The following is a 12,811-nucleotide window of genomic DNA, read 5'->3' as shown; positions in this document are numbered from 1 at the left end:
TAAAAGCGCTATACAAATAAAGCTGAATTGAATTGAACTTAGCTGAAAGAATGCTGTGAGTGCACAGTGAGTCATGTGACAAGAAATCACAGATCAGCTTCATACTTTGTATGGAATATACACACTTCTACTTCAAGGAGAATTAAGATTCAAAATGAAAATACCAAACAACTTTGTAATACATTTTATCAAAAGTACCTTTAAGACAGAGGTTCCACAGACTACATTTGTTCTCTTTAAAAAGGGAAATACTTAGTTAATATGTAGCTTAGATTTACATTAGACAAATACAATTGATTATTTTATCCTTATTTTTATGTTTATTTATTTATTCATTCATTGTTCTGTCATTTGTTTTGACTGTAAAAGTATTACTTATGTTTGAAAGCTAAAAACTTTTTTTTTTACTTATTTTCAGTCCAAAGAAAAATGAACTACTGTTTGTTTGTTTTTTATTATTTGTGCTGTATTATTTGGTTACTGATTAGTAATAAATAACTCTTTAGAATATAAGTTTATAGAAGAATATAGTTATAGTTTATAATAGAATATAAGAGTGTTTATGTTATTTTCTAAACCAGTAGTGTTTTAAAAATAATGAACGCATAATAATTGTGAAACCATGACTATAATTGTGCAACCAAAATGTATAATCCTTGCATCGCTACATGTTAACATATATAGGGATGCAGTGATATAAAAACATTATATTGTTATTTTTTTATTTTATTTTTTTCCTGTATCGACCAGCCATATGCTGAAAACCTGTAAACCATTAACTTCACTCTCAAGTAACTGTCCAAAAGGATTTGATTCAAAGAACTCAATACTACAATTCAACAAACATTGAAACAGACAGGGTTCAATAAATGCATCCTACAGCATAATAAAGTCATGAAACTGAAACTCATTTTGATGCTTTGATATTCTGAAAAGAGTGATTCAAGACAGCCACTCATCAGAGGATTATCTCATCTGGTTTTTGAGGCCTTGATTAGTGTCTGATTTTAGCGATGTTGTTTTCGTGTGATTCAAGCTGAGAAGGATGCAGAGACACTCGACAGACTTGATTACACACATACACGCTTCACATTCATTGGCTGAGAACGTGCTGCTCACGCTTCGCTGAGCGCTGGAACGGAAAACATTTTAAGAGGCTGACGATCAAAGGAAAATTTCCCATGTAAACACTGCTGTCAATCAAAAAGACTGGCACACAAACGTCACTCATTTCAGCTGGCTTATTTTCCATGTAAGCTAATTAATATTAAAATTACATTATCAGCAACAACAAAACAACAATATTTTTATTTACATCCCATTTTCATCAACATCACTTGTTTATAAGATAGCATAATTTATTGCACTGTGTAATATTGACATTGCACAGTTTAGAAAAAGACTATTCTAATTTCCAAATTATAATGTTGGTTCTTAGTTTTTGTTGGTTCTAACCTGATAAAATTATACTATAGTAAAGTATATTCATACTTTATGAATATACTTTATTATTAGTATACTTTTATACTAAATACAATAAATTAAACAATAAAAACAACACCACAGATAAATAATTTGTGTGTTTATTTTTTAAATACCAACACCGGTCACTTTATTAGGTACACTGGTCCAACTGCTCGTTCTAATCAGCCTATCACATGGCAGCAACTCAATGCATTTAGACATGTAGACATGGTCAAGACGATCTACTGCAGTTCAAAAATGGGGAAGAAAGGTAATTTAAGTGACTTTGGCATGGTTGTTGCTGCCAGACGGGCTGGTCTGAGTTTTTCAGAAACTACTGATCTACTAGGAATTTCACGCACAACCATCTCTAGGGTTTACAGAGAATGATCCCAAAAAGAAAAAAGATCCAGTGAGCAGCATTTCTGAGAGCACAAATGCCTTGTTGATGCCAGAGGTCAGAGAGGCAACAATAACTCAAATAACCACTCGTTACAACCAAGGTATGCAGATGACCTTGAGGTGGATGGGCTACAGCAGCAGAAGACCACAGCGGGTGCCACTCCTGTCAGCTGAGAGCAAGAAACGCTACAATTTGCACAGGCTTACTGAAATTGGACAATAGAAGGTTCAGGCTGGTAGTGGTGTAATGGTGTGGGGGATATTTTCCTGGCACACTATGGGCCCATTAGTACCAGTTGAGCATCATGTCAGTGCCACAGCCTACCCGAGTATTGTTGCCGACCATGTCCATCCCTTTATGACCACAGTGTACCCATCTTCTGATGGTTACTTTTAACAGGATAAGCCACCATGTCATAAATCAAGAATCATCTCAAGACTGGTTTCTTGAACATGACAATGAGTTGTACTTAAATGGCCTCCACAATCACCAGAAAATATAAAGAGTGTATAAAAAAGAAACATAAATTATATAATCTTTTAAAATTCAAACTTCAAAACAAAAGACAATATACAGTTTAAAAAGCAAGAGCTTTGCAGCATAACATGCATAAAATTGACACTTTGCTTTCAATTTTACATTGTCCTGTTTTTTGGGAGTATGCTGATGTGTTTTGCACTGTCCTTGTATTTGCACTGTTGTTGTATTTGCACTTTTCTGTACTGTCTGGAGCCAGCACCTAAGCTTTTCAATCATCATAGCACACGTGCTGCTAATGATGTGACAATAAAAGTGAATTGATTTGATTTGCAGGAACTGAGGGAAGTAAACACAAAATGATGTGTAACTAAACAAGACACAGGTGAACATAATCAATAAAGCAATAAGCAACTATTGAAACAAACAGGAAAGAGAGATGGTCTGACTTTAAAAGATTTTTAAAAAATCTATGGCTTAAATATTGGGGGGGGGGGGGGTGGTAATAGCCAACTTGGATCATGTGTGCCTTTTATAACCCAACTCCTAACTTTCTGCCAGAGTTGTGCAACAGTCAGTGACAGTTTGCAGAGGACAGAAGAATAAAGGATGGAAGGAATGACTTACACATTCTGTACTCAACATGTCACAAAATTGCCATAAGAAAACTTGCTATCAATCCAAACTACTGTCCCTATTCCTAAAATGAGGGGATTGTTTTACCCACTAAAGTAGTTCATTCATTGTAAAGACACCCTAATTAATATCCATGAAAATAAAACGTGCCTCTTGTCTGCTTAATTGTTAACCAACAAAACCTGAGCAATAGATTTAGCCATTTGCATTTTTAAAAACAAATTAAGGTTACAGGCTTGCCTCCCAAAGCTTTTTCAAGAAACTGGAACATAGGAAATATGAATTTAACATAGGAAAACCAAGTTAATACAAACCAAATGTCTGAAGAACAGATACTAAATTAGCTCCACAGTGAACTCTTTACGTTAGCAGGTTCTTTGAGTTGCAGTAGGACACCTCAAAGCTGATTATGTAAATATATAGCGCATTATATACAGCTTTCCCATAAAGATTCATTCGATAACTTTAGTGAACGTCCTTATGCGGTATATAGTGACTGAAAACGCATTCAAGAGTAAGAACGCTGAAGCCTTATAATATGATTTCGGTCCATACTTATCGCTTCTCTGCTCTGTTAAAAGCACTTTATCGTTTTCTCAGATATCTCTAAGAGCATTTCCAAGCAGTGGAGGTGTATAGTTTTACTGCAGTAATACATTTGAGCATTTGTTAGTGCCCATTAGACTTACTCAATACCCTCTGGTCAAACTCACAGAAGTAACGATGACCACAAAACAGCAAAACTAACTGCAACGCCTCTCTCTCTCACAGAAATACACACATGCAGTGATAAGCGAGACTACAGTGCTCCAGTCACAAAGTGCTTGGGAATAGATGACAAATGTGATTAGTGTGAAACGCAATATTATACGTTGCTGCAGGTGTGTTTGAGACTCGACGAAGGATTGGGAATGGCTGCGGCTGCTTTGGATCCATTGTTTCTCAAATCACCTGGGGTGCATGACAGACGGGCAGAGGAATTAACAAAGGAGTAATTTAGGTTTGTTGGCTTCTTTTCTTTCTGGAACTCTATGGAGACTTCATAAAACTCTCATCCCTGGCAGCTGTAGTTAAACCATCACAGCCTCTGTTTGAAATACAGGAAACCACCACGCTTACTAAAATAGAATAAATCAGTGGCATACAGTGTGATTGCGAGCAGCACTCTTTATGTTAATGCTTAAGGGTTGCACAGCTAAATGCAGCTTCAATATGAACGAAAATCACCAAATCTGTTCAGCAGCATTATATTGAGAGAAAATTATTTCAACAATTGTATCACAGGCTGTACGCCTAGCGTTTTCCTTGCAAAAACAAACATGTACTGTATTGTCTGGGTTTTTTTAATAGGGATTTGATTTATACAGCCTGGCTGTTGAAAATTGCAATGATATATATGCACATGGACTTTTCATTTCAGCCAGTCAGCTTCAGCGATCCCGACGAACGGTCTTTCCATTATAAAATTGCCATGTTTGGTCTGATTTCTTTAAAATTCAGTGATCTTCACTGCCTGACAGAGATACAATATGAAGTGGGTCTCAGATTGGACAAGTAGCACTGTATTAAATTAGATTTTCCCCTGCCATGTCCTTAAAATAAGACAATTTATTTTACCCCAGAATTTTTACTGGAGTTTCTGCAATCACCTGCTTATCCTGACAGTGCTAGTGGTTTCATCTCAGTTCATGACAACCGATACCATGTCTGCGATGCCTCACGACACCATCGCAGAAAGTCTAGCATATTTAATTTTCTGAAGCATAGCAAAGTGTTTTTGAAGATGTTCTCCATTATTTTTGTTTACATATATATTTTATATTGCAGCCTCTTGTGATTAACTAACGCAACATTTCAAATTGTGATTTGATATTGATTAATTGCACAGCCCTACTTTAAAAGGAACCTTATGTTACTGGGAATAGTTACATTAAGCTTTCACCGGAAGATTATCATTGACTGAAAAACACTAGGGCTGCGTCTGAAATCGCCTACTACTCAGTAGGAACTGCATTTGTATTTAAACATAGTACTCTGCCGTTAGAAAAGTATGTTCTATACAGTATGAATGGAACTCGGACGCACTACATCAACCATTTTGTCATCATCACGTGACTATCTGCATCAGTTGCGTCGCTTCACTCATGAATTCTCTCATATGGCATCATGGGATATCGTAGCATCTATCCGATGCGCACTTCAGAATCTTGCTGGTTGTAGTAGATCAACCAGGTACTTCTCGCATACTTTTTTTCAAATTCTAAAAATTTAGACATACCACTCGGCTCGCATACTGTTTTTAGTGTAGTACGGAAGCAGCGACAACCAGGGACAACATGATGTTACTACAAAAAATAAATAAATAAATAAAAAATTATATATATAATTAATTATATATTTATTTTTTTTTAAACCTTTTCAACCTAAACCATGTTTTGTCACACTAACAATATTAACATGGTATTTATAGTAAATAGCCTACCATACAAAAGGTAAATCGGGAAATGTATACTACACTTTTACTAATATAGATCCATGGCCAACTAAGTAGTACAATTTTTGTCATTCAATTTAAAAACTCGTTTTTCAGTGATCCCTAAAAATGGAACATTTCATCACACAAGCGAAGTTTATCCAAAAGCTTTCCGGCTGGTTTGTATTATTGTAGTTAGTATGTCATATCAAATACATAATCTGAAAATGATTGCATCATGTAGGCCTACCAAACAGTTTTCATGCTGGGCAAGTTGATGCACATGCGTGTTACTTCCTACATTGAACACTGCACATTAAAAAGATTTGTGTGACAGTCACTTATGGTTTGCAAAGAAGAGAGGATGGAAGAAAGGTAGGAAGGACTTATTAATATGTACTCTACATGTCACAAAATTTCAAGTGGCTAATAAAACTGTACTTTTCCCAAAAGAAAACTATGAAAATATATCAATCCAAACTACTTTGCCTATTCCTAAAATTGTAGAGCTTTTTACCCCACAAAAGCAGTTTATTCATAATCTGATAACGATTGCATCATGTACTAACGTTAGGCCTACAATATTTCCATGCTGGACAAGCTGATGCGCATGCACGTTACTTCCTACATTGAACTGCACATTTTAAAGTATCAAGCTGAATTGTATTCAAATACATAAAATCATAGTACATTTAACTCTAGGATATGGGACTGCCCGTATTTAGCATTATGAAAGAAATCATTGAGAAAATGCTGCTTCATAGTGCCTAGGGTAATCACAGCCAGTGTCACAACGATAGGTCACAACCGATAGAAAAATAGTTGATATAGTAACTTACATTGTCAGCCATACAGTCAATTGCATCCTTCGGTTTATTTGTTGTAGTTAAAGTTGCGAAAATTATTCCAAACACAGCCACAACCGAAGTGTCCAACGTGCATTTGGAGCACCACGTTTGAATCATTCAAACGACTCACTGGTAGGCTACTGAATGAATCAATGAATCTGCGAGAACGATTCAGCAGTTAATTGTTGCCACCTGCTGGCTTAAAGATGTAAAAATAAATAATGATTAAAAAGAATTAACTAAATATACAGCCAAATACGACAATAACATACTACATATGCCAATACCATTTCCATTTTATGTTTTGAAAATCTACATACGCAACAAATGTTTAAGAAAAAACTAAATCCATTATGTAAAATAGCCCAAAATGCTTAAATGTGATGGTAAATTGTGATTTAGTTAGTAGGCTTATTGCTGTGTGACTTATTTTTAAAACGTTTTAAACCATAAGTTGACAATAACAAAACTGATATTTACCACAATTGTCTGCTTTAGCTCAAGATGCTAATCATTTTAATCCAGATACCACATATAATTTCTAAAACAGAATTGGATGTTTTTAATATATCATTGTTTTTAATCAAGTGAATGAGAAATGCACTGAAATATCAAAGTAACAGAGTTGACAAATAATTATTCTAGTAAACATTTTCCACAAATTCATGAGAATAGCAATGCCATGTCTCAATTCCTTCAAGAGTTTATTTATTATTATTTTATTTTGTTTTGTTTTATTTTATTTTATTTTATTTTATTTTATTTTTTGTGAGTGGAAATAAAATTCATTGGAATAATTGAAATTTTTTTTCTATCAGTGCGTTACAGGTTTTCTGCCTTTTTTAAGGACAGACACAAAACACTTTTTTTTTAATACAAACAATACAGAAAATAGATGTTTCATGCAAGTTTCTCCCCGTGTTAGCGTGGGAAGGGCATCTCTTGTGTAAAATATATGCTGAATAAGTTGGCAGTTTATTCTGCTGTGGCGACCTCTGATAAATAAAGGGACTAAGCCGAAGGAAAATGAATGAATGAACGAGGCTGAAATTGTTTCCCAATACCGGGTTGCAGCTGGAAAAGCATAGGCTGCTTAAAACATATGCTGAATAGGTTGGCAGTTCATTCCGCTGTGGCGACTCCTGATAAATAAAGGAAGAAAGCTGAAGGAAAACAAACAAATGAATGAGGCTGAAATTGTTTCCCAATACTGGGTTGTGGCAGGAAAAGCATCCACTGCATAAAGTATATGCTGGAATAGTTGGCGGTTCATTCTACTGTGGAACGGTGAAACACACACAAAAAAAATAAATAAATTAGAGTAAAATATTTCATCATAACTGGAGCTGAAATTGTTCTAGTACTGGGTTGCTGGTGGAAGAGCATCTGCTGTGTAATACATATGCTGGAATAGTTGGCATTTCATTCTACAGTCAACCTCTGAAATTGAGACTAAGCCGAAGGCAAAAAATTAAATGAACAATGCTGAAATTAAGTTTCAGGAGGCAGAGAGAGTCAAAAAAAAAAAAAAAGATATAGGGGAATTATTTTCAAAACAAAATGTCCATAAATACACATACAAACAATATTTTTGGAGCTTACTTGATACATCTTGATTTATTATTCAAAACAAATTTTATTCAAAATTAATTAATTAATTTATTTTCCTTAGCTTATTCATTAGGGGTCGCCACAGTGGAAAGAAACCACCAACTTATCCAGCATATGTTTTAAACAGCGGATGCCCCTCCAGCTGCAACCCTGTAACGGGAAACACCCATACACACTCATTCACACTCATACCTATAGTGCATATCATTGGGCAATGGGGGAAACCCATGCTAACACAGGGAGAACATGCAAGCTCCACACAGAACTGTGCTGCCCTTGATTCAAAATATATTTTGATTTTGAAAAACAATAGGTTTATGAAGAAGATGCTACATACACACAGACATCAGCCTGGCTGACTGTGCATGTGTTTATGTGAGCAGAATCGCTGATGTTGATACACTAAAATCAAAGATGCAAAACATTTACCTTTAGTCATTTAGCAGACACTTTTGTGCAAAGCAACTTACAGTTGAGGAGGCATTCAGCGATACAACAAGAAGAGGCAATACACACAAGACGTGCTAATTATATAAAGGAACTCTTTCTTCTCAGTTATTATCATTTTGAGAGAGAAAAGTGTTTCTACACGTGGTTTGTCAAGCCCACTTACTTGTGCTTTTTGTTTGCTTGTTTTTTTGCGTGTGTGTGTGTGTGTGCAAGTGTGTGTGTGCATGTGTGTGTGTGTGTGTGTGTGTGTGTGTGTGTGTGTGTGTGTGTGTGTGTGTGTGTGTGTGTGTATATATATATATAAAAGAAAAAAATATTATCAGACATACTGTGAACATGTCCTTGCTCTGTTAAACATCATTTGGGAAATATAAAAAAAAAGATTAAAAATATATAAAAAAGAGGGTGGGGGGGGGGGGGGGGGCTAACAATTCTGAGTTCAACTGTAAATGGAGTGATTATCAGTGTTGGGCAATAACGCATTACTAGTAATGCAATACTTTAACGGCTTTACTTTTGACAGTAACTAATACCCTAATGCATTACTTTTTAAATATATAAACTCTGTTATTGTTACAACATGATGCGTTTGTCCGTTACTTGGTAAATTAATTAATTTTGGCTGCAGTCTAGCCTACATTTTTCTATTTACAGCACCGATGCATTGTGGGATTGGTGGATGCCAACCATAAAAAAGATGTGTCGTGTAGGAGGTGCCAAACTCGACAAAAGTTTCAAGAGTTCACACTTAGCTTATGATTATTTATAAAGCTTGTTTGGCATGCTGTCCTGGGAGAGAGCCCTGAGCTCATAAGATCCTCGAGCCCAGGGCTCCCTCTTGTTGCAGGCCGAGAGGAGAGTTTGAGCTCAGGTAGATCTCGAAACTCCCCTGCTGTAGTAGCTAATGAACAGATTGGGTTTGCTCTTAAGAAATAAATACTTACTAGGAGCATGTCTATAGTGTCAATTTGGATTAATCAATTAACTTACGTTGCCAGTTTTGGTGGGAGAAAACCGGGGAAACCCATGTGAACACAGGGAGATCGTGTAAACTCTGCACAGAAACATCAGCTGGCTTGTAAAGGACTAGAACCAGTGACGTTCTTGCTGTGAGGCAACAGTGCTAACCACTGGACCACCGTGCCACCCATCTAGGAAAGGAGGAGGAGTAGGGGTGGAAGGGGGATTCTTCAAAATGAAGATGGCTCTTATATGGAACTTAGGGTATTTATAGTGACTTAGGAATCGTCTGATTGGTGAATCATAAATTGGGTAATAAATGACCAGCTGTGTTCAATCATAAGCAAGTGCTCCTCTTGAAATGAATTTATGATAGACTACACAAAGCGAAAGCAGAGAGACCCGGTGTGCGCGAGATTGCGAGATATTTTTTTCTACAGGTGGTTTGTCAAGCCCACTCACCTGTGTGAGGTAGTAAAAGAGGTGAGCAGATCTGAGCTTCTTATAAATTCTCTTCACATTTCCAAACCAGCCAACTTCACCTGGAAAGAGAACGCCTGGTCCAGTGATTTCAGATGCTGCTGATGTGTTCATGTTGTGTGATGCAACTGTCATTCAGAGAGAACGGGCTGCAAGAGAAATAGTCACAATGGGTCAGTGGCACAGCTCATGACTCAGCTCTTCATCTGAAAATGATAAATGGAAGCGTCTGTAAATCCAGCTTTTGAAAAAATCTGCTTCACCGAGCAGTTGTAATGAGATGATACAACACAAAGTGCTCTTGAACGCAATGACTTTCTTGTATGGGAGGCTCAGCGCATCTGTTTCTGGGCAGAAAACGTTCGATCGCACAATGAACCTCGTGGTGAAAGATGTGCTGAAGGTCAGTGCGATTGTGTGTCTAATATACCCCAACACAATTGACACACTGTAATACTGAGCGCGCGTCAATTCCAGCTTTTAACTTCCAGGGCTGTTGAAGAGGCTCAAAAGCTTGTGGAAAAGCAAATGAATTGTCGTCTGTTTCCTTGACTTTCTTAACAGCAAGCCTTTGTGGACAAAGACTTAAATGTGAGATTGATCTTAGTTAGTTTTAGGGGTCTGAAAAGGGATGAAAGAACTTTGCTGTATACACAACAAAATGTCTAATGTCTTATACTGATTTTTTTAAAATAATTTTTGTAGTCATGAAAGCATTAAATTATTTAACTATATTACAAAAGCATGGATGAAAACTACAAATAAATGATTCTTTTCATTTGGTTCACTTAAGCTTAATCAGCCTGATCTCACAAGAAAAAGTATTTTACATTTTGTCAGTTTACTGACTAATTCGTACAAATTCGTACGAGTTCAATCGTATGAAAATGTATGATTTTAAAAAGGAGGCGTGTGTCACTCCACCATCTTTTGATGCATGGATAAAAGAAGTGTTTACTTGTATTAAATTGGAAAAGATTAGACTATCACTTACTGGTTCTTTAAAGACCTTTGACAAGTTGTGGCGCCCCTTTTTAGATTATCTTCTAGCAAACTCTCTTGATTCTTAAACTGAGCAATAACATAGGAATAAAAACATATTTATCATTTATTTTCATCTTTTTTAGTTATTTATTTTTATAATTTTTATTTTATTTTTTTCCTTTTTATCATTATGGTTAATTATTAATTTTATTTATCATTATTATTATTTTTTTTTTTGTTGTTGTTGCTTTTTTCCTAATGAGAAGTCAGAGGCTGTTGAGGGAGGGAAATGTTCAACTGCGGTTGGGGTAGGGTAAACACTAACATGGATGGATAATTATAAAATGACTGTTATGGTTGATATTCCATGTAAAAACCTAATTAAAGAAATGTAAAATATAAAAAGGAGGCGTGGCACTAAACCCCACCCCTAACCCCAACCATTACTAGGTGATTAACAAATCATACTAAATTGTACAAATTAGATCATAAGAATTCATACGAATTAGCCACTAAATCAAAAAGTTACGAATTGTCGTGAGATTGCGTTGGCTTAACACGTTTTTAGGGGAAACAAAGAATGATCAAATCTTTTATCTATGTTTATCTTATTGGTTGTACACACAATGACATTTTGACAGAACACATGAGGATTTTAATGTGTTTCGGCTGTATTCCACTCACCACCCAGGGGGCTGTTTCATAAAAGTGTTAGAGAATAGCGAGGATTAAAGTCAAAATCCTGACTTCAATGAGCTGAACTAAACGTCCACACTTAAATTGGTTCCATAACAGCAAGTTAAAGATCATTTGATCGAACTAATCTGAGTTCAGTTTAAATGATCTAGATAACTGCCTGTGCATATATACTGTCATGAAACCTTAAAGGTAGAGCATAGATGCATAGATTATGTTGTGTACTACTATGGCAACTACAAGAACTGAAAGAGCTCTGAAATGAGAGACAGCTGTTCACAGCGGGTAAGCATTTTTAGAGTTTTTAGAGTTCGAACATATAACAACTTCAACATAATAATCAAAAACTATGCAAATTGTCTACATATGTAGTAATATATTTTAAAATTTAGGTTATTGTTTAGGTCTATTAACATCAAATTAAATATTTATCACAATACTGTGTGCGTGTGCGAGAGAGGGAGAAAGAGAATATGCACTTACTGCCAATTGTTGCTTGAAAGAAAAAGTTTTAATGCATTGCAGACTAACTGTAACATACAAATGCGCTTAAAACAAGTATATTAAGTTTAAAATAATGACAACAAAGAGCCGTGCACACACAAGCGGCGGAATTTTTAATTTGCTGCCGAAAATGCTACTGCACTGCCTGGATCACCTCCTGATTATTCCACTCAGGGTTTGCAGCTTTAACGTCGTTCTTTAAGAAACAAAGCCTACTTCTTTATATCAGTCAGTGCTTTCTTGATATTTTTTTTTTCTTAATTAAATTACTGTTATGAATAATACTACATATACTACATATATACTACATATATAGCTAACTTAGCTACAACCATCACAGATCTCTCTTTTAATTTAATATTTCCTAGAGGACGAATAACAGTAATATATTTGTTCATATAAATTAGATTATTCAGTACCAAAGCAAAATGTTGAACTAATCTAACAAAAAAATAAAGTGATCAGTAAAAAAATGTGTACACCCAAATGAATATGTTGGGGAAAATATTAAATACAAGTTTATTAAGTGAATTAAAATATAGGCCATTATTTAGGTTAAATTAATATTTGTCACAATACATTGAAATTGTTCTTGCGCACGTGCATGAGAGAGGAGAGAATGCACTCTTAGCCTACTGCCAATTGTTGCTTGCAAGAAAGAAGTTAATGCATTGCAGGCTCCCTGTAACATTCAAAATGTGCTTAACGACACCACATTAAGTTTAAAATGATGGTTACAAAGAGTCGTGCATGCACAAGCGGCAGGATTTTTAGTTGGCTCCCCAATCCGCTGCAAATTGCTGCTTTCCCTTTGACACTTGTGTT

General features: G+C 35.6%; 1 long non-coding RNA gene across 4 annotated transcripts in view; it reads right to left on the bottom strand.

Moving 5' to 3' along the window:
• Window positions 1-6,429, bottom strand: part of LOC137488255 (uncharacterized) — an 84,444-nt gene extending 78,015 nt beyond the window's left edge. For all 4 annotated transcript variants that reach the window (XR_015514749.1, XR_015514747.1, XR_015514746.1 and 1 more), the window contains exon 1: window positions 6,293-6,429. This is a non-coding gene — a long non-coding RNA (uncharacterized LOC137488255). The remainder of the gene's footprint in view (window positions 1-6,292) is intronic.
• Between the last annotated feature and the right edge of the window lie 6,382 nt (window positions 6,430-12,811).

The sequence above is a fragment of the Danio rerio genome, chromosome 18 (genome assembly GCF_052040795.2).
Source record: "Danio rerio strain M-AB ecotype USA chromosome 18, GRCz13ab, whole genome shotgun sequence".
NCBI classification, from domain to species: domain Eukaryota; kingdom Metazoa; phylum Chordata; class Actinopteri; order Cypriniformes; family Danionidae; genus Danio; species Danio rerio.
Note: the sequence above shows the minus strand (reverse complement) of the source record. Positions and strands in the feature narration are given on the sequence as shown.